Here is a 27747-nt window from a genome sequence, read left to right on the forward strand (position 1 = left end):
CACCATTCAGTCAGGAGACATTAGAGTGCAGTCATATGAATAAGGGAGCTGCTGCTGAGGAACAAGATCAGAGAGTGAGCTGGAAGTGATGGCAAAAGAAGGATTTGTTTTTAATTTGTTTTTAATTTTTATTTATTTTTATCCATATTGTTCATTTTTATAAGTGAGTAATCTGATAAAACCAAAACCCCCAGACATATACCCAAATAAATGAGAGATAAATCATATTTTCATCTGCATTCCTACTCCAAGAGTTCTTTTCTCTGGAGGTGGATAGCATTCTTTTCATAAGTCCCTCAGAATTGTCCTAGATCATTGTATATCTAATAATACTTAATTCTATCACATTTGGTTATCCCACAGTGTTTCAGTTACTGTGTACAATGTTCTCCTGGTTCTGCTTATTTCACTCTGCATCAGTTCATGTAGGGCTTCTCAGTTCTTCCTGAAATTATCTATTCATTCCTAGAAGGAGGATTTGGGGAAATTTTGGTGATGTTTATTTTTATAACCTTTAGTAGTAGTTCCATTTATATTTTGTTTGTTTTAATTGGGTATAATATATAGTAGAACAATAGAAATGTTGAGTGTGTTTGTATGTGAGTACACAGATTTCTTGCACTTATGATGTAGAAACTTCCCCCACTGATTATCTATGACCAGTAGATTCAGTTCAATTTAACAACATTCATTAAATGCCTATTATGTGTCAAGCACAGGGCAGGTAGGGAACTTAGTGGATAGAATGCTGGACCTGGAGTCAGGAAGACTCAGCTTCCTGGGTTTAAATCTGGCCTCAGACACTAGCTCTATGATCCTGGGTAAGTCACTTCATCCTATTTACCTCAATTTCCTTATCTATAAATCAAACTGGAGAAGGGAATGGCCAATACTATCTTTGCCAAGAAAAGCCCAAAGGGGACATGACTCAGCAAATACTAAGCACTATTTTAGGTCTGTGCTGATAATAAAAAGACAGAAATGAAAACATTGCCTGCACTCAGGGAGTTTTGATTCTATTTGAGAGGGCAAAAATCTGTATAGTTAGCAGAGGAAAACTATATGCAAAATAAACATAAAATTATAGGCAATTAGATAATGATGTGGAAAACCAGGTTTGGAATTGGGAAGATCTGAATTTAATTCTGACCTCAGATGCATACCAGTTCTGTGACCCTGGGAAAATCATGTAACCACTATTTGCCTTGATTTTCTCATTTGCTAAAAAGGATAATAATTTGATCTACCTTTTGGGGGTATTAATGAGGATCAAATGATATCTTAATTAAAAAATTCTTAGCATAGTACCTGGAACTTAGCAAGTGCTGTATAAATGTTAACTATTATTATCCATGATGGTGATTTTTGTGACAAGAGGAGAGAATTGATCGAGTTTCGAGAAGGGCCTCTGGTTTGACATGGTGCTTGAACTGAACCTAAGTATATCATAATCTCTGACTCCTGGGAATCTTTTCCACCCCTGATTAGAGAGGTAGACAGTGGAGAGCTCCTCTGAAGGCCTTCATTTAAGGAGCATGCCTAGGACAGCCATCTCATCTTCATTGAACCCCTTAATGCCTCTGGATTTTATCATGTCCCCTTTCCCAAAGCTTTTAAATTTATTTTTATATATTTTCTTATATGTTGTCTTCTCTTTTTAGAGTAGGTGAATGAGGGCAGCTGGGCAGCTAGGTAGCTTGGTCTATAGAGATCTGGGCCTAGAGAAAGGAGGTCTTGGGTTCAAATTTGACCCCAGATGCTTCCTATCTTTGTGACCCTGGACAAGTACTTAACCCCAATTGCCTATCCCTCACCACTCTTCTGCCCTGGTACTGATACTTAGTATTGATTTTAAGGTAGCAGGTAAGGGTTTGGAGAAAAAAAATGATTAAGTGCATGGCATTTAGTAAGGTAAATGTTTACTATTATTAAGTTTTTATTTTATTTATTATTTTATTATTAAATTTTTATTGACTGATTAAGGGGTAAGCCTGAGATTCAGAGAAGTTAAGCCCGGAGGTATCCAAGGTCTCATAGCCTTAGAGATCATATTATACATTGTGTATTTTATTTTATTCTATGTATATATCCTAGGTTCCCTAAAATATTAGTGCAGTTTTAAGCTTTAATAACTTAAATGTATGTTGTATGTGAATATATACAGCATGTGTATATGTACAGTACACATATATAGAAAAATTAATATGTCTATATACACATTCGTACCTATGTATATTTTTGGAATTCTGTCTTCTCCCTCTTCTCTGTCTCTGTCTGTCTCTTCTCTCTCTCTCTCTCTCTCTCTCTCTCTCTCTCTCTCTTTCTCTCTCTCTCTCTCTCTTTTTCTCTCTCTCTGTCTTTCTCCTTCCTTCCTTCTCTGTCTCTGTCTCTCTCTCTCTCTCCCTCTTCTTTTCTTCTCCATCCCCCTCTCTCTTCCCTTTTTCTCTCTCCTTCCTCTTCTCTCTCTTCCCTCCTCTGTCTCTCTTTCTCTTTGTCTCTCTCTCTCTCCCTCTTTCTGTCTCTCCCTCACCCTCTTGTCTCTCTCTCACCATCTTTCTCCCCCTCTTTTTCTCTCTCCTCCCTCTCCTCCCTCTTTCTCCTCCCTCCTCCCTGTCTCTTTCTCTTTCTCTCTTTCTGTCTCTCTTTCTGTCTATCTGTTTCTCTCTCTTCCCCCCACTCCCTCTCCCTCTCTTTCTTTCTCTCTCCCCATGCCTCTCCCCACACCTTGTTGGCTCCTCCATTGGAATGTATACCCCTTCCGAGTAGGAATTATTTCACATTTGCCTTGTATCCCAAGTACCCCAGCCCCTACAAAGTGCTGAGAAGTGGTTGATTGATTGGTTGATTTAAATTTACGTCTTCCCAGCTCTATACCCTGATCTCTGTATAGTCCGCCATGCTGCCTCTTATGTGTGTATATGTATGCATGTTTATACATGCACATGCACACATGTATTTATAGTTACAGCTATATCTATGATTAATTTAGCAAATAGCTATTAAACACCTACTGTGTGCAGGACACTAAACCCCCTTGATTCTGTTAACAGACGGCCAAAAAGTCATACCTTCTGAATGAATATTCCTGCACAGTGAACCCCTGCCAGTTCCTTAAGATGTACAAACACTCTGGTTGCCATGATAACTAGCTTTACCCTTAAATCTTCATGTTCCTTTCCCTTCCTCTTCCAGAGCCACAAACACATTGTTCCCTCGTGTCTCAATAATGATGCCAGTGAGGCACAATGCTGTATTAAGTTGTTCCAATGGACATTTGGCCCGTTAATCTGTTTGTGTCTGTGTCTCATAATTCTGTCCCAGTTATTCTTATCTTTTCATTTTTATTGCTTATTATAATCATCCTCATTATTATCATTATTATTATATAAGAGGAATTTATTTGCAGACTCTTATGATTCAGAGCATTTGCTGTTTCATCCCTAGCCACCATGTGGCATAAGTTTCTTGGGCTGAAGAAGTAGTAAATACAAAGACAAGGCTCAGAGCCTGGCTTTGGGGTTATCCCTTGCACCCCAAAGTTAGAAACATCAGCCCTCCTACAAGAAGTAGTCTAATATATTTGCCAGGGCACCTCCATGATCAATGATTATGGGTCGAGCACTTCGCTAACCTACAGTCTAAGCCCATCTTTGCCACGAAGTCTCTGGATGGTGATGGGCTACGTTTCTGTTTCCTCCTCTGTAAAATGAGGGAATTGGAACTAGACTTCCAAAGACTCTTCCACTGTTAATGTTCTTTAATGACCTATGGCTCCAATCTGATTATTCTAAGGACCTGGACTGTGGAACTGTTCGTGCAGTCTTTATGTTGCCAGGGTTGGCAGGACTCCACTGATTGAGATAGTGATGACAGCTGCAACAACCAATTTGGTTAGAAAATGATTGAATCAATGGCCTCGAGGAGACACAGCCTGTGTCTATTGATCCTGGTTTGTAGATGTGGATGTTTAGTAAATACTTGGATGAAGAAAAGATGATGATGAGGATGATGATATCATCATCCTGAAATTCAAAGTCATTGAGACTGTCAATCAACTGTAGCTGGAGAAAACACAGATGTATTTGTCCTTTTAGATTTTAGAGTATCATGGATACAGGATTTATTTAAAATTCTTTTAGGAAAAAACATTTTTACTTAAAAATATGACTTATTCTCCAATGGTACCACCTTCCTCCTGATCAAGGAACTTTTTCTTATGACAGTGAGGGACAATTGAACAGAAGAGCATTGGAGGCTCAGGCCATGTGTGCTTTATATTCTGTACCTATTGTCCACCACCTTGATGCCAAGAAAAAGAAGACTTATGTATCCCAGTTAATATTTTGTGGTCCAGCTTGGTCTCTACCCCATTCATTCTTTTTTTATTAAACCTTTACCTTCTGGCTTAGAATTGGTATGGAGTATTGATTCCAAAGCAGAAGAGCCATTAGGGCTTAGGGATTGGGGTTAAGTGACTTGTCCAGGGACACATAACTAATAAATGCAAATGTATGAGGCCAGATTTGAACTGAGGACCTCCTCATTTCTAGGCCTGGCTCTCAATTTGCTGAGCCACTTAGCTCCACCCCCCCCCATTCTTCCTATCAAACAAAACATATATCAAAAGAGATGAGAAAATGGCCAACATTATGTGTTTCACATCAGCCCAGAGCACAGCTTCAGGAGCTACATTTGTAAACTTTGGATTTAAAATAGAAAGTCAGGCAAAAGCAATCATTTCTATTTGGCAGGTTCTTTATGACCCCAGCATACTTTTATGAGGACTAATGTAGTTTATTGGTCAAGAGTCTCATTCATCGTAGGGAAACATTCCAGTGCACAGAGTAAATCTTTATTGTCAGAAATTATAGTGTTTCCTGAAATGATTGCTTTTTCCTCGACTCATGGTGCATTAAGGGCAACTTCTAAATGCCTGGCATTAGCACTTGAGAATCTGTTTGCTAGTGCTGGGTGAATTGATGTGAGGTAAATTAACTTCCTAGAGTGGCTATGGGGACTGTTGGTTGGTTGGAGTTTTAGAATTTACATGGTATATGGCACTTTGGTCTCCAGTCTATAAAAATGGTGTGGGAAGACATTAATAAACAATGGAGCCATAAATAAACAATAGATTGAATTGAATAATTGAAAGTAAATTCCAAATCTGGGAGCAGTTAAACTGTGCATACATAGTTCTTGAGGATTCCAGAAGAAACTCCAGCAACCTAATTCACTTGGAAACAAATAAAGGAATGTTTCTACTTTCCCACTAGATAGATCCTGGGGCCATAGATTTCAAGTTACAAGAGAACTTTTTGAAGCCATCAGTTTTAAACATCCTCCTTTTTAAGAGGTAGAACCCGAGGCACATAGAGAAGTGGTTTACCCAAGGTCAGGAATGGAATTTATAACAAATCCTGAATTGGAGTTCAGGTGCCCAGTGACTCAGGATGAAAAATGCCATCTGTCCTCTGAGAAAGAATGGACTTTGAAGACAAACTGAAACATACTATATTTCACTTTCTTTTTACTTCTTCTTGTTTGAGATCTCTTCCACAAAATGACTAATATGGAAAAATATTTTACATACTTGCACATGCAAAATCTATATCATATTGCTTGCCATCTCAGGGAGAGGGCATGGGGGTGAGGGAGGGAGAGTGAGGAGTGGGAATTTGGAACTTAAAATTTTAAATAAATGAATGTTAAAAATTGTTTTTACATGTAATTGGGGGAGAATAAAATAGTGTTAATTTTTTAGAAATTGAGTTCAAGTGGAAACAGAGGCATATTGGGGAGAAGTGGCTTACCCAAGGTCATGAAGCTAATTGTAACAAATCATGAATTTGAGCCCAGGTCTTCTGTCTACACAGGATTTCCCGGGAGGAGGCAACATAATATAGAGGAAGGAATTCTAGAATTGGAGACCTGGTTTCTAGTGTTGATTCTGCTACGCAGGCTAGGTAAGTTACATGACCTTGGGCAAGTCACCCTATTGGGATTCTGTCTAGTCACTAGTCACTAAAATTAGGGCAGAAGAGCATAATTTGTCCCAATGGCCATGAAGGTGGCTCGTGCAGGGGCTGTGGAGTATTTAGAGCTTGGTCAGATGTGGAAGATGACGAGGTCATCCACTGCATCTCAGGCCATTGTCAGTTGCCCTAACTTGTCTTATCATTGGACTCCATCGACTCTGGAAGACAGTGAGCCTAATGACTTTGTGCAATTCTTCCTCACTTAAATCCAATCACGTGCAAGTTAAATGATGTCACTGGTCCTCTTTGAAAATTAGAACAAACAACAATTAAATGAGGGCCTCATAACAGAATTTAAATCTGAACCAAGGTTCTTAGACTCCAGATCCAGTAACTCTTTGCACTTCAAATAATCTCACCTATTCTACCTTATCTCATGGTGGTTTTTGTGTTTTTGTTTGTTTGATTTATATCTTCTGTTAGTCTAAGCTCCTGAAGGGCTGGGACCATCCTTTATTTTTCATTTTTATTTTCTCCCTTAGTGCTGAGAGCTGTGTCTTGCTAGGTCCTTTATAAATGTTTGCCAAGTGAATGAATGTGATATATAGGAGGCTTAATATATACTTAATCAATAGGAAAAAGACACAAGGGTGTAATAAAAGTTGACTGGTTGAATGAAAACCAGTTTCTTCCTTCAAGGAGCATACCATCTATTCGGGGTATAGGGTGGGTGGGAATAAAATGAAAATTGTTGGAGTCATTAGAGAATAGTAAATAACAATGTAGTAAATCCTCCCTTCCAGAATTCTCTACTTTGCATGTTTGGTAATTTAAAAACATTCTTTGCCCTGTCACCTATTATTTTTAGATCTCATTAACCACCCAGAGGGGGAAAAGCCATTTAATTAATAATAATAATAATATAGCTAGCATTTATATAGCTTCTTCTATGTGCCAGGCACTGTGCTAAGTGCTTAACAGATATTAGCTCATTTTCTCCTTACAACAACACTGGGAGGTAAGTACTATTATTATCGTCCCTGTTTTACAGTTGAGGAAATTGAAGGAAAAAGAGTTTAAATAATTTGCTCAGGGTTTCACAGCTAAGTGTGTGAGGTTGGATTTGAACTCTACATCTTCCTAATTTCAGACCAAGTACTCTAACCACTTAACCACCTACCAGCCATTTGTCACAGCAAGGATTGGACAATATAGAACTACAGGCTACTAAAGTGTGCCAATTATTTATTTTCCATTTTAAATAATACTGATTCTGGGTCATACTTTAGGGGAAGGAGCACTAAATACAAGAGTATGCAAGAAGTATCTCTGAAGGTCTCCTGCTCTAAAAAAAAACCTCCTTCCCTCTACTAGTTGGAAATTTATTTCTTTTAACAAGCTTTTCTTAGACAGTATGCATATTTATTCCCTGGGAACGATTTCTATTAATCATTCATCTCTTATTGAAGATTGCTATAATTGTATCCTCTGCAAGGAAGGGACCCAATAGGAAGGAGGGCGGGGGATCAATCAGCAAGAATTTATTATTCTCTGATTTGTGCCAGACACTATGTTAGGTGTTAAAGATTCAAAGACAAAAGAGACAAAATAGTCCCTTGCCTTCAAGGAGTTTCACTCTAAGAGGTGAGATATCAGGCAAATGGATAGATACATTAAAATGTATCATTCAGTCATTTTTCAATCATGTCTGACTTTTCATGACGCCATTTGCAGTTTTCTTGTCAAAGATAATGGTTTACCATTTCCTTCTCCAGCTCATTTTACAGATAAGGAAACTGAGGCAAGTAGGGATAAGTGAATTGCCTGGAGTCATACCAACTAGTAAGAATATGAGGTCAAATTTGAACTCAAGACTCTAGGCCTGTTTCTCAATTCACTGAGCCACCTAGCTCCCTCCCTCTCCATCCCCATTTGTTATTTATATTTATTAATGTTGTGTGGTACTTGAGGATTTTTTTTTTTAGTAAGAGGAGCCTCATGAAACCAGATTTTAGGAATATTGATAATCTATTTCTTGCATAAGACTAAGTATGAAAAAGTATTTCCTTAAAGCACATCTGTGAATTCTAGAATGATCTGAGAAAGCTTCCTGGAGGAAGGGGAAGCTAGGCTTTATTCTTGCTCTGCCTATGTTTCTTCCTGTGACTCATTTGAGCTCAGAATGACTGAGGCTTTTGAATTTGGTGCATAATTTATAAATGTAAATAAAGCTAATAGGATGGAATTGTGGGAGGTGCAGATAATCTAATGACTAATCCCCGGGTAGCAGAAACACCCTCTGCAACAACTAGAGGACTATAGGAAGCAAAATATTTTGCAAAAATATGATCCAGAGGAATACTCTGTGCAGCTTACATGTAAATAATGCAAGAGTCAGTATTTAAGTTTAAAAAAATCCATTTGGACCCAAGGATTACAGTGATGACAAATGAAGAATTCCCCCTGAGTGGAGGGTAACATGGTCTTATCATGTTAAATATTAAACCCTTGGCTTATAAGACCATAAATCTGGAAAAGGACCTCAAAGGCCATCTTTCATTTTACAGATAAGGAAATTGAGGCCTTGGGAGATTAAGGGACATGGCCTGGGATCCTATAAGTAAACATCAGAGGTAGAATCTGAACTTCCGTCCTCTGATTCCAGAGAGAAATTAAAATGGGAGACATAGTCTCCTATTTGGCAGAATTTCAAGAAGTTAAAAAAAAAAAGTAGTTGGAGGAGATCCTGTCCCTTTGCTATTATCCAAACCAGGAAACCCTAGAAAAGCTGCTGCCAGACACAACTGAAGGCCCAAGAGGGAGGAAAGCATCTTCCAGGATGGGCACGTTCTCAGTAGGAAATAAGCGATTTGCCCAGAGTCACAGAGCTAGGAAGTGTCTGAGGTCAGATTTGAAGCCATCGTGGGTACCCAAGAATGTCGGTTGCCTAGAGCAGCCCAATCCGGGAAGGGTAGGTTTCTTAATGGAAACTGACTTGGCGAGAACATACAGAAAAGAAGTTGGATGCTCTGGCCAAGGGCACCTGACTCCAAGATTGCCTTTCATCAAGCATCAGGCTGACTTGGACCTCTGAGAACACCTAAAGAAGTGAGTGCTTTTTATCCACCGGCCAGCTGGGCACTCGGCCACCACCATAGAGCAAGGATCAACTTAGACCTAATCAGAGACAGACCCCATTCACCGTTGCTAGGAGTTTTCAAGTATTGGGTTAGATGACCATTTATTACGGATATTCAACGTCACTGGTATCAAACTCAAATAAAAATGGGGCCACTAAACTGTGATAAGAATCCCTGCAAGCCACATATTGACTTAGAAAACCACATATGAATGTTATTTCTGTTTTAATCTATTTTTATTTATTTTGTTAACTATTTTAAAATTACATTTAATTCTGCTTGGGCCTTAGTTGGGGATAGTGTGGGCTTCATGTGTGATCCATCTGCTCTTGAGTCATCTTTGCAGTCAGGGAAACCTAGGTTCATATTGTACTTCAGACACTTACAAGCTGTGTAACCCTAGGCAAGCCACTTAATCTATCTATGAAATGGGAGGAATAATAGCACTGACCTCCCAAGGTGGTTGCTAAGATAAAATGAAATTAAAATCCTCTCTATATAATATAATAAAATCCTCAGTTAACATTTATTAAGTGCCTACTATGTGCCAGGCACTATACTAAGTTCTGAGGATACAGAAATAGGCAAAAGATAGTCCCTGCCCTCGAGGAGCTTATAGTCTAATGGGAGAGACAACATGTAAACAAATATATACAAAGCCAGATATACAGGATAAATAGAAAATAATTAACCGAGGGAAGATGCTAGAGATGAGTTTGGGGAAGGCTTCCTGTAAAAGATGAGATGCTAGTGGGGTTTTAAAAGAAACCAGGGGGAGCAGCTTAGTGGATTGAGAACCAGGCCTAGAGTTCCTAGGTTCAAATCTGGTCTCAGACACTTCCTAGCTGTATGACCCTGGGCGAGTCACTTAACCCCCAAAGCTATACCACCCTTCTGCTTTGGAACCAATACACAGTAATGATTCTAAGATAGAAGGTAAGGGCTTTAAAAAAACAAACAAATAAATAAATAAATAAAAATTAAGGAAATCAGGGAAATCAGCCAACAAAGCATTCTAGGCTTGGGAGATACCCAGAGAAAATGCTCAGAGCTGAGAGATGGAATATCTTGGCAGTGGAATGGCCAGGAGGATAGTGTGAGATAAAACCCTAAATAAACATAAACCTTATATAAATAAATTCTACAAAAGGGTTAAGAGAACCCTAGACAAATACTAACATACATAACAAAATACATAACATAGCCCTATACAAATAGTAGTCAGCTAGCTGTCCCAGCTTTATGGATGTGGAAAACCAAAATTCAGAGAAGTGGAATCTATTGCTCACTATCACATGGCTAGTCAGGATGGGTAGAAGAACTTAAAACAAGGTCTTTTTTTCACTTCAAATTGAGTATTTTTCCCTGTTCTAACTTAATGTTAGCTTATTGGTTAAGTAGAAGTTTGCTTACCTATCTTTTTATCTTTTTTGGGGGAGTTATAGAGCTAGTTTGTATTTGCAACTAGAAAATGAAGCCTTGGTAACAGATGACAGTAGGACCTCATTTAACACATACTCAGCACATGCAAATACAGTATATATGATTGGCAATAAAATAAAAAATGTTAATTACGTGCTAACTCCAAGCCATTTCCCCAAGCAGTGTAGTCTTGTGGCAGTTTGCCCAATCATGCCCAGCCTTGGGGTGTTTTTGGTAGTGATGTGGAAGGAAAAGGATGGCTGGTCCCAGAGGGAGGGTTCCAGGTGCTGATGGACAGCAGAAAGTTGAATGTCTGAGGGATCCCCAGATTGGTTCCATCCAATCAAGATGAATCAAATAAAGAACCAGAGCCCCTACTCTGTGGTCTGTGGGTCATAATATTGCTTCGTTCAAACATTAGCTCCCACATCAGTCTTTGTCCAGAGTTCTCGTAACAAGTCATGTCCCTCAAAGCTGTGCTTCCCTTTGTTACCTTAATGCTATTTAGTTATTAATAGCCTCGAAGTACAAGAGTAGTGATGGTGGTAGCTTTGATATGCTGAAGAAAAGTCATAAAATATCTATTTATGTTTGTTTAAAAATACTTATTAAATAAAGGGGCTTAATATTATGTATCATTTTTTAAATTATCTTTTTTAAAAATAAAGATATTTTATTTTTACCTATTAACATGTGCCAACAAATTTCCATATACACTTTCTGAAGTTATATGATCCGAATTCTCTCCTTCCCTTCCTTCCTTCCTTGCTCCTGGAGCTGGTAAGCAATTCAATCTGAGTTATACATGTATTATCATGGAAAATATATTTTCATATTGTTCATTTTTGTAAGAGAATAATCGTGTAAAGTCTAAACTCCAAAATAAAAACCCAAATAAACAAGTGAAAAATTGTATGCTTTATCTTCATTCTGATTCTTTCTTTCTCTGGAGGTGGGCATTCTTTGCCCTAAGTCCCTCAGAATTGTCTTGGGTCATTGTATTCCTGCAAATAGCTAGGTCTGTAACAGTTGATCATACCTCAGTATTGCTGTTAACTGTATACAATGTTCTCCTAGTTCTTAGGCACCATTTGTGCCTCACACAATGAAGGGTCTTGGAAAGTATCAATCACTTAAAAATGAGGTCTTATTATACAGGACAGCCTGCTTTCCTCCCTGAGACATACTCCAGTTAAATGCAAGTTAAACTTATTAAAGCCCAGGAATATGTTGACTTTTGTCCTTGTATCGCTTGCATTTAAGAACCTTAGTTAAATTAAAATGAAAGTTAGTCTGGTATACCAAAAGTGCTTAATGACTGCTTGTTGAATATATATGATCCTAGGGAGATGATAGGTACAAACAAGGTTACTAATATTATAGTTATCCCTTCTATGTCTCTATTTTTTTTCTTTGCTGTTTTTATATATTATGAATTGGCATAAGAAATTAAATGGGGATTTGGAGGGAGTTTTGTGAAGGCCAGCAGATGACATAGAAAAAATTTAGAAATTCAGAAATACATGCTTAACCCCAAATTTACAAGAAGGTACTGTAAACACCCCACAAAAGAAAAAGAAGAAATTCAGACTTCTTCCCCGGAGGAAAGGAGGGTTAAAAATTTCATGCAATTTTTTTCCTGATTGTGGGGGACACCAAGCCCCTAACCCCTGTGATATGGAAGGGATAACTCTGTGTGTGTGTGTGTGTGTGTGTGTGTGTGTGTGTGTGTGTGAGGGAGTTTGTTGGGAGGAGGACAGACAAGAGAGAGGAGGGAACCAAATCCTCATACCTTTAAATCTATCTACTCTGACAAGATAAAATGCTTCGTTGCTGAGTATGCCGTACGCAAATATCACTGACATTTATTAAACATGGAGAAACCTCATGCCCGCTGCTGTTTAGACATTTCCTCCAAGTCGCCTTATTAGGGAGAGAGATCCCTGTCGACTCTAGTAACATATGCTGATTAAAAAGAACCAATCGTCAGAAGGATCCGAGTTCAGACTGGTGGCCTTCCCGTTCCTCTCATTTTCATGGCAGCATTTATAGAATCAGGATTTGGTTGTGACCTTTTTAAGGTTGTCTCTTCATAAGAGCAATTCTGTTATACACAAATGATGACCCTCGTGCTAGAAGTACAGAAAAGTACTCACATGTTGCTGTTCTCTGAGGCTGAGATGGGAAAAGAAAAGAGGTCATTATTTTTTCTCATTGAAACAGCCTGGATTTCTAGAGAAAGGGGAAATGAATTGATTCTGAAGTATAAAATTCATGCATTTTCACATCTCTCCAGTGGCTTCCAAAAGAGACTTGGCATGACATTGGCGCATTACCTCTGTGATGTCGTGCAACTGTCCGGGAGGGTTTGTGCCATCCCTTTCTCTCCCCTGTTATATTTCTTGACAGTTTTGAGCCAGATGTCAGCTCCTGCAGATGTGCTACTCACTCACTCTTCATCAGAAATCCCTCTCAGCTGTTCAGACCTCTGGCACCAAGAACTAGAATGTCCTTTCCTCATATTGAGGGACTGAAGGAAGAGGCCCCAGCCAGAGGAACAGCTTCATTAAGTCAAGGTTTACAGGTTTTGTGATTCAGGGGGGATGGACCGTTTCTCCTAAGCCTATGCAACTCTTTGAGAATTTATAGTATTTTTGTAATATCAAAATGTTACATTGTTCCCTCATGTGTAAAAGTCTAAACTGATACCTTGGCTCTCAACCTTGCAAAGATTGATAGACAGCTAAGTCAGTGAGAGACATAATTGAGAAGGGCTATACTTTGTGGTGCCAAAACAATGTTGTGCTACCTGGGAGATGATTGGGAGAGGGAGTTAATCTGTAGCAGCCCAGAATGTATGAGAGCACTGTGACTTATAGCAACAAAAATACACTCTCTCCTTTGCAAATTGATGGATGACAGCTAGCATCAGAGGGAGTGGTACAGTGAAAAAGGACACTAGGCTTTGAATGAGGAGACCCAATTTGGAACCCTGGTTTTAACACATCAGCTGGGTAATCACAGTAAAGTCATTTAAACATTCCAAGACTCAGTTTCCCCATATGAAAAATGGCAGTTAAAAAAATATTTACAGTACCTACTCCAGATGGATTGTTGTAGAGAAGGTTACTTTGTGAATTTTGTGAAACAGTTCATCCATAAAGTAGCAAGGAGTAGGATGCATATTAGTCCTTCCAGTGCTATATTGAACAAGTTCCCTAAATTCTTTGACTCAGTTTCCTGTAAAATTATGATATAAGTCCTTTTCAACTCTGATATGTGGATTCAGGAATGAAAGGCCAGTTGGAGAGATGGCTGTAGCATAGAACTTCAGCTTGGGTAAGGAAATACAAACTCATGTAGCTTTCTCTACCTTTTGATCCTCTCTGCATCCTACCAAGGAAGGCCTTTTAACATTTTTCTCTTCCTGTAAGAGAGTTTTTAAAACATTAATTAGCCCCAAAGAGCCATATCATAAAGAAGAGAACTATTCCTGGGGTCTAGAGCATACCATTTTTAGTATTTGCACTATTACTTCCTATATTTTCCCTCTCCAATACACCCTTCACATAGTTGCTAATTAATATTCTTAATGCACAGATCTGACTGTATCACTTGACTGCTCAAGAAATTTCAGTGGCCCCCTATTGACTTTCTTTTTTCTTTTTATTTTTTTAATCCTTCCCCTCCACCTCATCAATATCAATATCATTCAATAATTCCAAGGCAGAAGAGTGGTAAAGGTAAAATTTTTTTAAATCCTTACCTTCCTTCTTATTGACATCAATCAATACTCTTAAGTATGGGATCCAAGGCAGAAGAGTGATAAGGGCTAGGCAATTGGGGTTAAGTGATTTGCCTAAGGTCTCACCACTGGAAAGTATCTGAGGTCATATTTGGACCTCCCATCTATAGGTCTGGCTCTCTATCCACTGAGCAATCTTAACTGTCCCTCCCCCACCCCACTTGATTTTATAATCAAATAAAAGCAAAGGTTTGAATCAAGAAGAATCCATATAGGTCTTCTAGTTCAAAACCCTCATTTTACAGAAGAGGAAACTGAGGTCCAAAAAAGAAATACAAACTCCTGTATTTGTGACTCAAACTCTTTTTGCAAGCTGGCTCCAATCTGGTCTTTCCAGATTTATTTCACAAAACAAAAAGAAAAAACCCTTTACCTTCTTTCTTGGGATCAATACTAAGTATCAGTTCCAAGGCAAAAGAACAGTCAGAGTTAGGCAATAAGAATTAAGACTTTCCCAGGGTCACATAGCTAGGAAGTATCTGAAGATCAGATTTGAACCCAGGGCCTCCTGGCTCCAAGCTTGGCTCTCTATTTACTGAGCAACCTAGCTACCCCTTTCCCCACTCTTAAACCAAATTGACCTAATTGATCTTCCATGTAAATGACATTCCATCTTTTCTTTCCATTCAGTCTGTCTCCCAATCTCTGCAATGCTCAGCCCCTCTTACCTTGCTGTTTTGAAAGCACCCTTAACTCCTTTCCAATTTCAGCTTAAGAGCAATCTCCTGCTCTTTCCTGAGTTCTCCAGTTGTTAAGACCTAGAACCTCATTGAAAGTCCTCTCTTTGTATTTTGCATTTCCTTGCTTAGGTTCACGGGACCTCCTGGTCCCCCCTCTAGGGAACCATTGGGTCCTTGTGACTCTATTCACTCTCCTCATCCTCTCTGGTGTCAGACACATAGTTGGGACTTAGGTGCTCTTTGAATTGCACTGAGCCTTAAAAAGAGGTTTTTGCCCAGCTTTTTATGGCTGCTGAGTAGCAGCCCAATGGGGGAACAGATCAACGCCTTCATGAGTCACGGATTCCCTCAAAGCCTGGCCGTTAGTTAAGTCTGTTTCCTAGATGAGACAAGATGACGACGTAAGGCAAAGGGAACTGGGGATTCCTTGCTGCTCCCCCTCCACCCCCTTTAGTTTGGAGAGCTTGCAAACAAAATGTGTTTCCTTTTCCACTCAGTAAATATCGACTTTGCCCCCCTTGGCCCTGAATGGAACTGAAAGGAGCTTGGCTAATCTTTGTTTAAGGGCTTTATCTCCCATCAGTCAAAACATCTTGGGGGGGTAGGGGGGAGTAGGGATGGAGGGCAAGTGATGGACTGGGACCAACCCAGCATCCTGTCCAGCCCTGGCTGCTTCTTTGTGGCACCTGAGCCAGTGGAGAGGGACTCCCTGCACCCTGTATCCAAGTGCCAGCCAGCATGGATCAGGCAGCTGAGTAACTTTTTTATTATTATTTATTTTAAGGCACGTCAAGGCAACACTTGAAAACCAAGTGATCCTGAGCCATAATAACATAGCTGACGGTTAACACCATACCGCCCTGCTGAGGCCAGAGGAACAGGGTAATTTTCCTGAAAGCTGCATTAGAAAGCATTTGGTAAAATGGTGTCATCGAGGCAGTTGGTGTCCACAGCTAATTCCGCCTGCTGGGTTTTCCATGGAAATGATACCGAGTGATCCTGTGGAGGGTAGATTTTCTGCCTGTCCCTCAGCATCCAGCTTCTGGGCACATGACACGGGAAAAGATTCTAAGAGCTGGCTGCTTTTTGTATACACCTCTCATACCTGTGAAGAAAGTGAGCCTGCCAACCCCAGAGAATCCCTGTCAGTGTGGAGAGAAATCAGATGAAGAGGGAGGTAAAGAAAGGAAATGATGGATTAAAAAATAGAAGGGAGGAGGGAAAGGAAGGTTAGGCTTGTCTTTTGAGTGATAGGAACATTGGTCTCCCTCACCTGCCTCTCTGGCTGTTACCACCTTCCTCCCACAAATCCTCTAATAGCTTCCTGATATCTCTCCAACACAGTTAAGCTCCTGACTCTTGGCTTCATGACCCTCTGTGGGTCCATCCAGATTGGCTTAATCTCCCTCATTCTCTCTCCATTGTCCTCCCCGCTTCCTGGATTCCAGCTTCCCTTCAACCTCCAAATTTGATTCTGCTCTACTCTTAAGTCTTCAAAGATGGTCCTGCCTCTCCTGCCTTCTTCCCTCTGGACCACCTTCTCCTTCTAACTGACATCACTGATTCTTTGGGAGTCCTTGCAGAACATCTAGACCAGGAGGTCTTCACTTGGGGTGCATGGATGGATTTCTGGAAGAACATGAACACAGATGGGGGCAGGGCAGGGGAAATACATTACTAACCTTTAACTGGAATATTACATTTCTTTGGGACAGCTAGGAGGCACAGTGGATAGATAGAATGTCAGACCTGGAGTTAACAAAACCTGAGTTCCAATCCAGCCTCAGACACTAGCTTGTGTGACCCTCTGCAAGTCACTTAATGCTGTTTGCCTCAGTTTCCTCATCTATAAAATGAGGAAGTTGAAATAGCCATTTGAAAACATCCCTTCCAATCTGAATGAAGGATTATCTAGGGCCACACCAGGCAGCTAGTTTAAGGCAGAGGCAAAACTCAAAGGATCATCAGTTTTTAGTAGCTTAATGGGTTGAAAAGTCTAAGAGCTAGAGCCAGGAAAACTTGAATTCAAAACCTGCCTTGATACTCATCAACTGTTTGATCCTGGGCAAATCACTTGACACTCTCAGGCTCAGTTTTCTCATCTGGAAAATGGAGATATTAATGGCATTTTAACTTCTATGGTTGTGGTGAGGATAAAATGAAATAACGTGTAAAGGACTTTGCAAACCTGTATAAATGCTATTATTATCATCTCTGTTTTACAGATGGGGGTCCTGAGCCTGAAAGCAGTGCTTTATGTAAGTGGTATATAAATGCTGGCTATTATGGTTATTTCCAAGCTGAAAGAGACCTTGTAGAACATCCGGTCACCTAACCCTGCATTTGTATAGATGAGAAACCTGCAGCCTGGACAGTGTTTCATGAAGGGTCACACAGTTAGCTAGTGGCTGACATAGAATTAAAATGTGAATCTGAGAAACATAGTACTTTAGGGATGAAAGGGACCATATCCTCCATTTACAGATAAGAAAACCAGTTCAGATTAAAAGCGATTTTGCTGTACCCATTCTGGGAAGCAATTGGGAATTATTCTAAGGAGCTGAATAAAATATCCTTGCTTTTTAACCCAGAGATCCAATGGTTCAACCTGTAACCCCAAGAGGCAAAAAAATAGATATTAAGGTCCCATTTTAGTCTTTTTCAATTATTTCTGACTCTTCATGAACCCATTTGGGGTTTTCTTGGCAAAGATACTGAGGCAGTTTGCCATTTCCTTCTCCAGCTTATTTTACAGGTGAGGAAACTGAGGTAAACAAGGTTAAGTGAATTGCCCAGGGTCACACAGCTGGTAAGTGTCTGAAGCCTGATTTGAACTCACAAAGAGGAGTCTTTCTGATTCCAAACCCAGTGCTCTATCCATAGTGCCACCTAGCTGCCATAAAGACCCTATATAAATCCAAATATTTATAGCAGAACATTTTTGTGGTAACAAAGAATTGGAAATGAAGTAGAGGCCCATCCAGTGGCAAATGTCTAGAGATGTGACTAAAATGAAATATTATTGCACCACAAGAACCTGCAAATAAGAATACAGAGACTCAAGAAGACTTATGGGAAATGATACATAATGAAGCAAGCAGAGCTAGGAAAACAATATGAAAAATGACTACAATGTCATAAGTGGAAATCACACAAGAAAGTGGATCTGAATGACTGAATGATTTCTAATTAAAATAGCTTGTTGAAGACATAAGTCACTGAAAAAGAAGTAAGCAAATCTATCTCCTTTCCATCATGGGGGAGGTAAGGGACTAGAGGCATAGAATATTCTTTATACTGTGATATATTGCTTGGCAGCTAGGTAATGGGGCAGATGGAGTGCCAAGTCTGAAGCTGGGAACACTCATTTCTGAGTTCAAATCTGGCCTTGGACTCTTAACTAGCTTTGTGACCCTGGGCAAGTCACTTAACCTTGTTTACCTCAGTTTCCTCACCTGTAAAATCCTCTTGGCTTCAGTTTTCTCATCAGTAAAATGAGCTGGAGAGGGAAATGGCAAGCCACTCCAGGATCTTTGCCAAGAAAACCCCAAATATGGGGTCGTGAAGAGTCGGGTATGACTGAACAACATATTGATTGCTTCATTTTATGGGACTGGTTTTCTTTTCATCACTTATTATGTTGCTTCATTTTGTTAAAAAAAAAATTGGATTTTCTCCCTCTCTTTTTATTTGTTATAAGATATGGTTCTAAGGATAGCAATATAGTTGGAAATTAAGATGATATGAAAACAAAAGATTTCAATAAATATATGTATACACACACACATATATATATAAAACCCTTACCTTCCATCTTAGAATCAATACTATGTATTGTCTCCAAGGCAGAAGAGTGGTAAGGGCTAGGCAATGGGGTCAAGTGACTTGCCCAGGATCATAGAGCTAGGACGTGTCTGAGGCCAGTTTTGAATCCAGGACCTCCCATTTCTAGACCTGCCTCTCAATCCACTGAGCCACTTGGCTACCCCCATTAATAGATATTTAAAAAAAAAATTTTTTTAAGTGAATGCCAAGAATTAAAACCTGAATATTTTTACTTTCTAGGCTGGGAATTTTTTTTTTTCAGGAATGATCTTATAACCAGAAAGTCACTAACTCAATGATAGCTAAATTAAGTTTAAAAGCAAGCCATCATTTGCTAGATGGTAAGCGCCCTGAGGGGTGACAATTGTGTCATTTTCCATTTTTCCTGTTCGACTGCCAACCACAACCAGCATTTGTTGAATTCCATCAAAGTGGCAAAACGCAGACGATTTCTACGCCTAGAATATCTTCTCTCGTGTGGGTGTCCAGGTCCCCTCAGGTGGGTGGGCTGGTCCATTTTCGTAATTAGCCAGGAGGCTGCTGTCAATATTGGTCTCTCTGAGAAGTGTCTGCCATGTGAACAGCAGGCAGGCGGTCTCCTGAGAACAGCACACAGCTGACTGCACAGCTGAGAACTGTTGCTCCTTTAAGTGGATCAGCCCGGCTTCTTCAAAGTGTGGTTGTCGCACACACGCCAAGCTCTCTCTGGCAGACGAGGAGACCTTCTCTGGCAATCAGCGCTTTCCACACGCTTTAATTGTTTAATTTCCCCCATTGAGCACATTCGAGTCTCATTAGCCAGATCCAGAACCAGAATGGAGCAGTTTTGGCTGGAGCTTGGGATGGGTTGGAACCGAAGGCTGTTCCTCCCAGCTGGTCTATTGGTCGGTGTGTCAAGTGTGAAAGGGTTGACCTGGGTTCAAATCCCAGTTTTCTGTTTCTTGTCTGCGTGAGTCTAGACCAGCCGTGTCTCTGAGGCTCAGTTTTTTCTCTAAAGTGGATGGTTTGGACTTAATGATGGGGACGAGATCCCTTCCAAAGCTAGATAGGTGATTTGTAATCTTGTAATTCTCATAGTTCTCTGTGCTTTCTCTGAACTCATTCCCAGGAGCTGTTTTCTAGGAGCCTTGAAATGGGGTACAGTGGAAAGAGTATTCCTTTTGGAGTGAAAGAATTGGGGGTTCAGTTCCCACCTCTGCAACCTTGGGCAAACTTCAGTTTTCTTACCTGTAAAATAGAAATGAACTGGACTGAATGGCTTCTGCGTGCCTTTCTGGTTCTAGATCTGTGATCTTATAAAAGTAGTAGAAATAATCATGTTTTTTAGGTGTTCCATTTCCACAAAACTGTCCCCAAAACTTCACTCTTTCTGTAGAAGTAGAATAAAGAAGTGGCTTAATAGTGTGGTGGATGGAACGCTGGATTTGGAGTCATGAAGATGGAAAATTCTAATCCTGCCTTAGACACTTATAAACTGCTCAACCAGAGCAGCCTTAGTTTTCTCATTTGTGAAGTGGGCATTATAATAATAATACCTACCTCAAAGGTTGTTTTAAGGATAAAATTAAATAGTATTAGTATCTTACAGTACTATATCAAATGCTAGTTTTCACTCTCCACAAGGTGTTCAAGGAAGAAACTGTTAGTATGTATAGTTTTTTAAAAATGGTTTTCAAAAGGTGAGTTGTATTTCATCATGAAGTTTGTGATCATGGAGAGGTCAAGATAAGTTGATCCTTTCCACTCTATGAATAAATAAATGGCTGATCTTGAAGTTGGGAAAGGATTGGATTCAAATCCTGCCATTGACTCTTAAAAAATTTTTTTTGAACCCATACTTTCTGCCTTACCATGTATTGGTTCCAAATCAGGAGAGTGGTTAAGGGTCAGGCAATGGGGGTTAAGTGACTTGCCCAGGGGGCAGCTGGGTAGCTCAGTGGATTGAGAACCAGGCCTAGAGATGGGAGGTCCTAGGTTCAAATCTGGCCTCAGCCACTTCCTAGCTGTGTGAACCTGGGCAAGTCACTTGACCCCCATTGCCTAGCCCTTACCACTCTTCTGCCTTGGAGCCAATACACAGTATTGACTCCAAGACGGAAGGTAAGGGTTTAAAAAAAAAAAGTGACTTGCCCAGGGTCATATAGCTGGGAAATTGTTTGAGGACAGATTTGAATCTGGGACTTTCCATCTCTATGCCTGGCTCTCAATCCACTGAGCTACCCTGCCATTGACTCTTTTTTTTTTTGCCTTTTATTCAGTTCTTTTTTTTAATTGAAAATTTTTATTTAATTAATTTAATATATTTTTACTATGGTTACATGGTTGCCATTGACTCTTAATGTCCATATAAAGGATAGTGGGCAAATAACCTTCCTGCTAAGCCTTCATTTTCTAATCTGTAAAATAATAGGGGACAATAATAGGAACTCACTTTGTAACCTTGTTGTAAAGATCCAATGAGTAACTATGCAAAATATTTTTCAAGCTTTTTTGTGGGGATGGGCAATGCGATAGAGAGGAAAAGAATGGAAGACTGGGAAACATGATATCATGGGTATAAGAATCTTTGGCTGAGGATGATGGAGATCAGGAATTGTTTTTCCATTTGCATTCTCAGAAGGTTTCCTGTAGCCCATATTTGTCAGAAACAGATCTTTGGCCAAGATCTTTCTGATTCAGAGGTCAGCTCTCATACCCATTATGACTTGTTGTGTTAGCTGTGGGCAGTTATTATAGTTATCATGCAGAGGTCGGGCAGTCCTCCAATACATTGTCATCTACAGCTTCTGGAGGTGGAAGACCTGGGTTCAAATGCTGCCTCTGAAAAAAATTGTGACCCATGTGCTGTCGGGTGAATCACACAACCTCCTTTTCTTTCAGTTTCATTATTTTTCAAATGAAGGGCTTAAAAATGATTTCCAAAAAAGCTGGAAAGATCTGCAGGAACTGATGCAGAGTGAAATAGGCAGAGCCAGGAGACACAGTACAAGACACAGTATCGTACACAGTAACAGCAATAATGTATGATGATCAGCTGTGAAAACTTGGCTACTCTCAGCAATGAGACAATCCTGAAAGACTTAATGGCAGGGAATGCTATCAACTTTCAGAGAAAGAAGTTAGAATTGGATAGATGAATATTAAAGCATAATATATTTCCCTTAAGTATAATTTACGGTTTTATTTTGGGGTTTTGGTTATGTATGAATGTGATCTTATAACAATGATCCATATGGAAATGTGTTTTGCATGATAATAAAAATAGAATTAAACAATAAAATAAAATGAAGGGCTTGGTCTAGATAAGCCTCTCCCTTCTAGCCCTACATCTGTAATCCTGGGAATCTCTACTTGGAAAGTCTTCAAATTTGTCCCCCTATTCCACCTCTGTTGTTGCCCATTCTGTTTTTCATAATTTCCATCTTTAGGAAGTTTTTCCCTTTGTAGGACCAAAATCTACCCCTCTGTGTTTTCATTCATTACAACAAATGTTCACAATTTTGGAGCATCTAGAAAGCTCAGTGGATAGAGTACTAGGCCTAGAGACAGAAAGTCTTGGGTTCAAATCTGGCAGTAGATACTTCTTTGCTGAGTGAACCTGGACAAGTCACTTACCCACTATTGCCTAACCCATGTCACTCTCTTGCATTGAAACCAATACCTGGTGTTGGTTCTAAAATGGAAGATAATGAGGTTTTTTTTTTTTTAATGTTCAATCTGTTGTCTGCTCTAGACTGTGCTAGGTGAAACCTCAAAGTTTAGATTAAATGTGTTCATTGCCCTCAAAAAACTCATAATCCAATAAGAATCTGAAACTCCAACCCAGATAATTGTAACAAACCAGATTGATAAGTGCATTAAAAACTAAAGTTTATGTGAAGTCTCAAAAGGATTTTTAACAGCTGATTAATGAAATATGTACCCTGCATTGTGGCTTGAAGTGTGTGTACTGGTTAATAATAGGCTCGAGGTGTAGGCAGGAATTTTACTAATGGGACTCTAGAAATAATTATAGAAACATGAAAATGTAAGTAACTGGAGTAGGGAAAGGGACAGGGAAAGCTAAGCATTTATCTGAGAAAGAGAAAGGAACGTGGATTTATGTGTGCTGGGCATTTTGCTCAGTATTTTTCACAGATACTGTAACTTTTGGTCCTCACAAGTCTGAGAAGAAGTAGGTGTTCTTATTTTCCTCATTTTACAGTTGAGGAAACCAAGGAAAACAGAGGTTTGCTCAGGGACATACTTTATAATGCCCCGTAGAGTTATGGCTTCATACAAGGCTGACTACAGCCTTTCAGTAGGACCTGAAACAGACACAGACATAAGGCAATTGAGTCCTAATTCTTAAAACGTTGTATCAGAGAGCTTAGAAGCCACTTTCAGGCAAGGTGACTGAGAGGTTTTATTATTTATCGAGTTTGTTTTAAAAACATTTATCTTACAGAATACCTGAAATCTACAATCCTTGAGCTATTTAGTTTATAAACTTTGATTTTTGCAGATTGGGGATAAAGGGTCACAGATTGGGATCTGAACAAATGGGTTTTCAGTTAGCCTTCTCCCTCATCTGATCTTTTCCCATTCCCTGTCTTTTCCCCATGTTTGTCTTTGATTTATAAAAGGTTTTAATATATTTTATTTCATTAGAATTCTGTGAAGTGGTAGATGTTGCCACATAATAGATAATAAATTCCAGACAACGAGTTTACTTGTCCATCTAATAATCAGTTACTGATTTGTTAAGCACTTACTGTGTTCCTGGTACTATTTGGGGAATTCAGGATATGAATATAAAGAATGAAACAACTTCTGTCCTTGCACTGAGCATAAACTTTAATGGAGGCTATAATGAATACATATCAGATATATGCAACATTAATATTAACAAAAATACAAATATACACAAAGTGGTTAAATATATTTTCTCTGGATTTAAAAAAAAATAAAAATTCTCTTAAGCAGTCTGTGCTGCCCTTCATAGAATTCAATCCTGAATAGGTGATTGACAGTGATCTTTTAAAAAATGGAAAAACAGGGGGCAGCTAGGTGGCTCAGTGTATTGAGAGCCAAGCCCAGAGATGGGAGGTCCTGGGTTCAAATGTGACCTCAGCCACTTCCCAGCTGTGTGATCCCGGGCAAGACACTTAACCCCCATTGCCTAGTCCTTACCACTCTTTTGCCTTGGAATCAATACACAGTATTGACTCCAAGATGGAAGGTAAGGGTTTAAAAAAAAAAAGCCTTTCTCCTTGATATTCTGTTCTCTCTAGCTTATATTCTCTAGCTTTTTCTTTTTTTAATCCTTATCTTCTAGCTTAGTGTCAATTAGTAACCAATTAAAGGGTTAAATAACTTGCTCAGGAAGAGTCTGGGGCCAGATTTGTCCCCAGGTCCTCCCAACTCCAGACTTAGCAGTCTATCCACTGTGCTACCTCACTGCCCCAAGGTTTATTTAAGTTTAAAGGAAAGTAAAAAAATAAAAAGAAAAATGAACAATTAGAAAATAAAATGGGCTGCCAAGGGAGATAATAAATTCCCTTGTCTCTTGGTTTATAAGAATCTGCTCTCCTGGTTCTTCTACCTGACTGGTGATTGCATCTTTGTCTTCTGTTCTGGTTCTTCATCTAGGTCATACCTGATAACTGTGTGTGTCCTCCAGGGCTCTGACCTATGCCCTCTTCTTAATTTCTTTTGGTTATCTCATCAGATCCCATGGTTTCAGTTATTGTCTCTATGCAGATGATTCTCACATTTATTTGTCTAGCCCTAATCTCTCTCCTGACCTCTAATCTTCTGGCTGGATATCTCAAGCTGGTTGTTCTATAGACATCTTAAACTCAACAATTCCTAAATTGAACTCATTCTCTTTCCTTTCAAATCTTCCTCTCTTCCTAAGTTCCTTATGTCATTGGAGAGTATCACCATCCTTCCAGTCATCTAGATTTGAAACCTAGATGGCGTCGTCACTCTCATCCTTGCCTCCATCCAGTAGGGGATTCTACTTTCTTGTCTCTAGAATATACAATCTAGAAAATACTCCCTTCTCCATCACCCTGGCATGGGCCCTTCTTACCTTAAGCCTTGATAATTGCAGTAATTTGTTGATTGGTCTCCGGTTCTTCAAGTTTCTCCTCACTCCAGTCCATTATCCACTCAGCTGTCAAAATGCTCTTCCTTCCTTCCTTCCTTCCTTCCTTCCTTCCTTCCTTCCTTCCTTCCTTCCTTCCTTCCTTCCTTCCTTCCTTCCTTCCTTCCTTCCTTCCTTCCTTCCTTCCTTCCTTCCTTCCTTCCTTCCTTCCTTCCTTCCTTCCTCCCTTCCTCCCTTCCTCCCTTCCTCCCTTCCTCCCTTCCTCCCTTCCTCCCTTCCCCTCTCTCTCTCTCTCTCTCTCTCTCTCTCTCTCTCTCTCTCTCTCTCTCTCTCTCTCTCTCTCTCTCTCTCTCTTTCTCTCTCTTTCTCTTCCTCTCTTTCTCTCTCTCTTTCTCTTTCTCTCTCTCTCCTCTGTCCCTCTCTTTCCCTCCCTTACTTCCTCCTTCGTTCATTCGTCCCTTCATTCCTGCCTTTTAGTAATAAGCATTATAACATTTTTAGCTTATTTTTGTTTAAATAATTTTTGTAAAAAATCATTAGTAGGGGCAGCTAGGTAGCTCAGTGAATAGAGAGAGCTTAGAGATGGGAATTCATGGGCTCAAATCTGGTCTCACACACTTTCTAGCTGTGTGAGTTTGTGCAGGCCACTTAATTCCAAATGTCTAGTCCTTATTATTCTTCTGCCCAGGAACCAATATATGGTATCAATTCTAGGACAAAAGATAAGAGTTTTTTTTTTAAACCCTTAACACAGTGCCTGGCATGTATATAAATGTTTATTCACTTCTCCCACTCCCACCGCTTTATCATAATGAGAACCACAGTTGTGGAGGCAGTGGTATGGGTGCTGTGTATCAGGCATCATCCCACAAGATACAGATCTCAGCATTCTGCTACTGAGACCAGTGTGACCTTGGGCCTATTTCTTACCAGCCCTCCTGGCCTTTTGTTTCCTCATGTGTAAAATAAGAGGAGTCTGGACTGGATGATTTCTAAGGTCTCTTCTGCCAGTCCAGCATCTTAGTGATCTTAGAGGGGCTAGCTAGCATCAGGGCACTGGGGAGCTCGATGGGGAACCAGACTACATGGTGATTAGAGGAGGAGTGGGGCTCATGGATACCGTGGTGGAACATGAATGTGTTAGCATTTTTTTTTCCTATCTGAAATAATGTATGACCTTTATGCTAAAGGGTTAAAAGAAAAGCCAGTGCATTTTAGATAAGTATTTCTTAATAGGTTTTTATCTCAGCTTTTGGAAATCTGAAACTCAAGTCTGGGCCTTTCCCAATAATTTTTCTCCAGCATTGCATGTTCATGCTGATTGGTTTACTGGAGAGCTGCCCATAAGCTCTGGACTGCTGATTCATTTGGTCTTTACAGACTAAATGAATCAGAAGACATTTTTTGAAGCCCATAGATACTCGTGGGGTGGTGGGAGGGCTGACATAGCATATTAAAAGTAATTTCCTACTGTAGCTTTAATGAAAGTTCCCAGTACAACAAAGTTCCTTGGGTGGTATTTGGACCATGCTTCTGAACCCAGATGGCCACCTGATCAAAGAGAGGTATGGCATCCTTCTTCTCTGGCTCTTTATTCCTGCCCCCATGGATCCTGTGAGCAGTTCTCAGCTGTGACTGTCCCTGAGTTCTCAGTCCTGGAAGCTGAAATCCAAGATGAAGTAATCCTTGGTGGGATGGGAGAAAGTCCCTGGAGAGGTCCCCAGCCAGTGACACAGAATATTATTTTTTTAAACACTTATCCTATGTTTTAGGATCAATGCCAAGTATTGGTTCCAGGGTAGAAAAACAGTAAGAACTAGGCAATTGAGTATAAATGACTTGCACAGAGTCACAGAGCTAGGAGGTGTCTGAAACCAAATATGAACCCATGACTTCCCATCTCTTGGTCTGGTTCCATCCATTGAGCCACTTAAACTGCTTCTCAGAGATATGATTTTAAAGATGAAGAAGAGAATAGGTGTTATCTGGCTCACCGTCTTCATTTAACAGAAAAAGGAAACTGAGACCCTTATTTATTTATTTGTTTGTTTGTTTGTTTGTTTGTTTATTTATTTTTTGCTTTTCTTTTTTCTTCTTTATTTTTTTAACATTATTTTATTTGGTCATTTCCAAACATTATTCACTGGAAACAAAGATCATTTTCTTTTCCTCCCCTCCCCCCCTCCCACCACCTTTCCCTCTCCCATAGCCGACACACAATTCCACTGGTTATCACATGTGTTCTTGACTCGAACCCATTTCCCTGTTGTTGGTATTTGCATTAGAGTGTTCATTTAGAGTCTCTCCTCAGTCATATCTCCTCAACCCCTGTAGTCAAGCAGTTGCTTTTCCTCGGTGTTTTTACTCCAATAGTTTATCCTCTGCTTGTGGATGGTGTTTTTTAGATCCCTGCAGATTGTTCAGGGACATTGCATTGACCCTAATGGAGAAGTCCATCACCTTCGATTGTACCACAATGTATCAGTCTCTGTGTACAGTGTTTTCCTTGAGACCCTTATTTAAAGTAGTGGATTGCTGGGGTGTCCATAGATTGGGGAACGGCTGAATAAATTGTCGTATCTGTTGGTGATGGAATATTATGGTACTGAAAGGAATAAAGAAACGTAGGAATTCCATGGGACCTGGAACAACCTCCAGGAACTGATGCAGAGCAAAAGGAGCAAAACCAGGAAAACATTTTGCCACTGTGTATCAGTCTCTGTGTAAAATCAAATGTAACAGACTTCTCTACTAGCAGCAATGCAATGATCCAGGACAATTCTGAGGGACTTATGAGAAAGAACGCTAT

At 39.8% G+C, this 27747-nt stretch overlaps 1 protein-coding gene across 15 annotated transcripts in view; it reads left to right on the plus strand.

Annotated features, from left to right (window-relative positions):
• The window catches only part of FOXN3 (forkhead box N3), a 547426-nt gene that overhangs the window by 176237 nt on the left and 343442 nt on the right, over positions 1 to 27747 (plus strand). For 5 of the 15 annotated variants that reach the window (XM_056810545.1, XM_056810546.1, XM_056810556.1 and 2 more), the window contains one exon: positions 5874 to 5963. The exons of the other annotated variants lie outside the window; for them this stretch is intronic. The gene's annotated coding sequence lies outside the window, so the exon portion shown is untranslated. The remainder of the gene's footprint in view (positions 1 to 5873; positions 5964 to 27747) is intronic. 15 annotated transcript variants of the gene reach the window in all.

This window comes from Monodelphis domestica, chromosome 1 (genome assembly GCF_027887165.1).
Source record: "Monodelphis domestica isolate mMonDom1 chromosome 1, mMonDom1.pri, whole genome shotgun sequence".
NCBI classification, from domain to species: Eukaryota; Metazoa; Chordata; class Mammalia; order Didelphimorphia; family Didelphidae; genus Monodelphis; species Monodelphis domestica.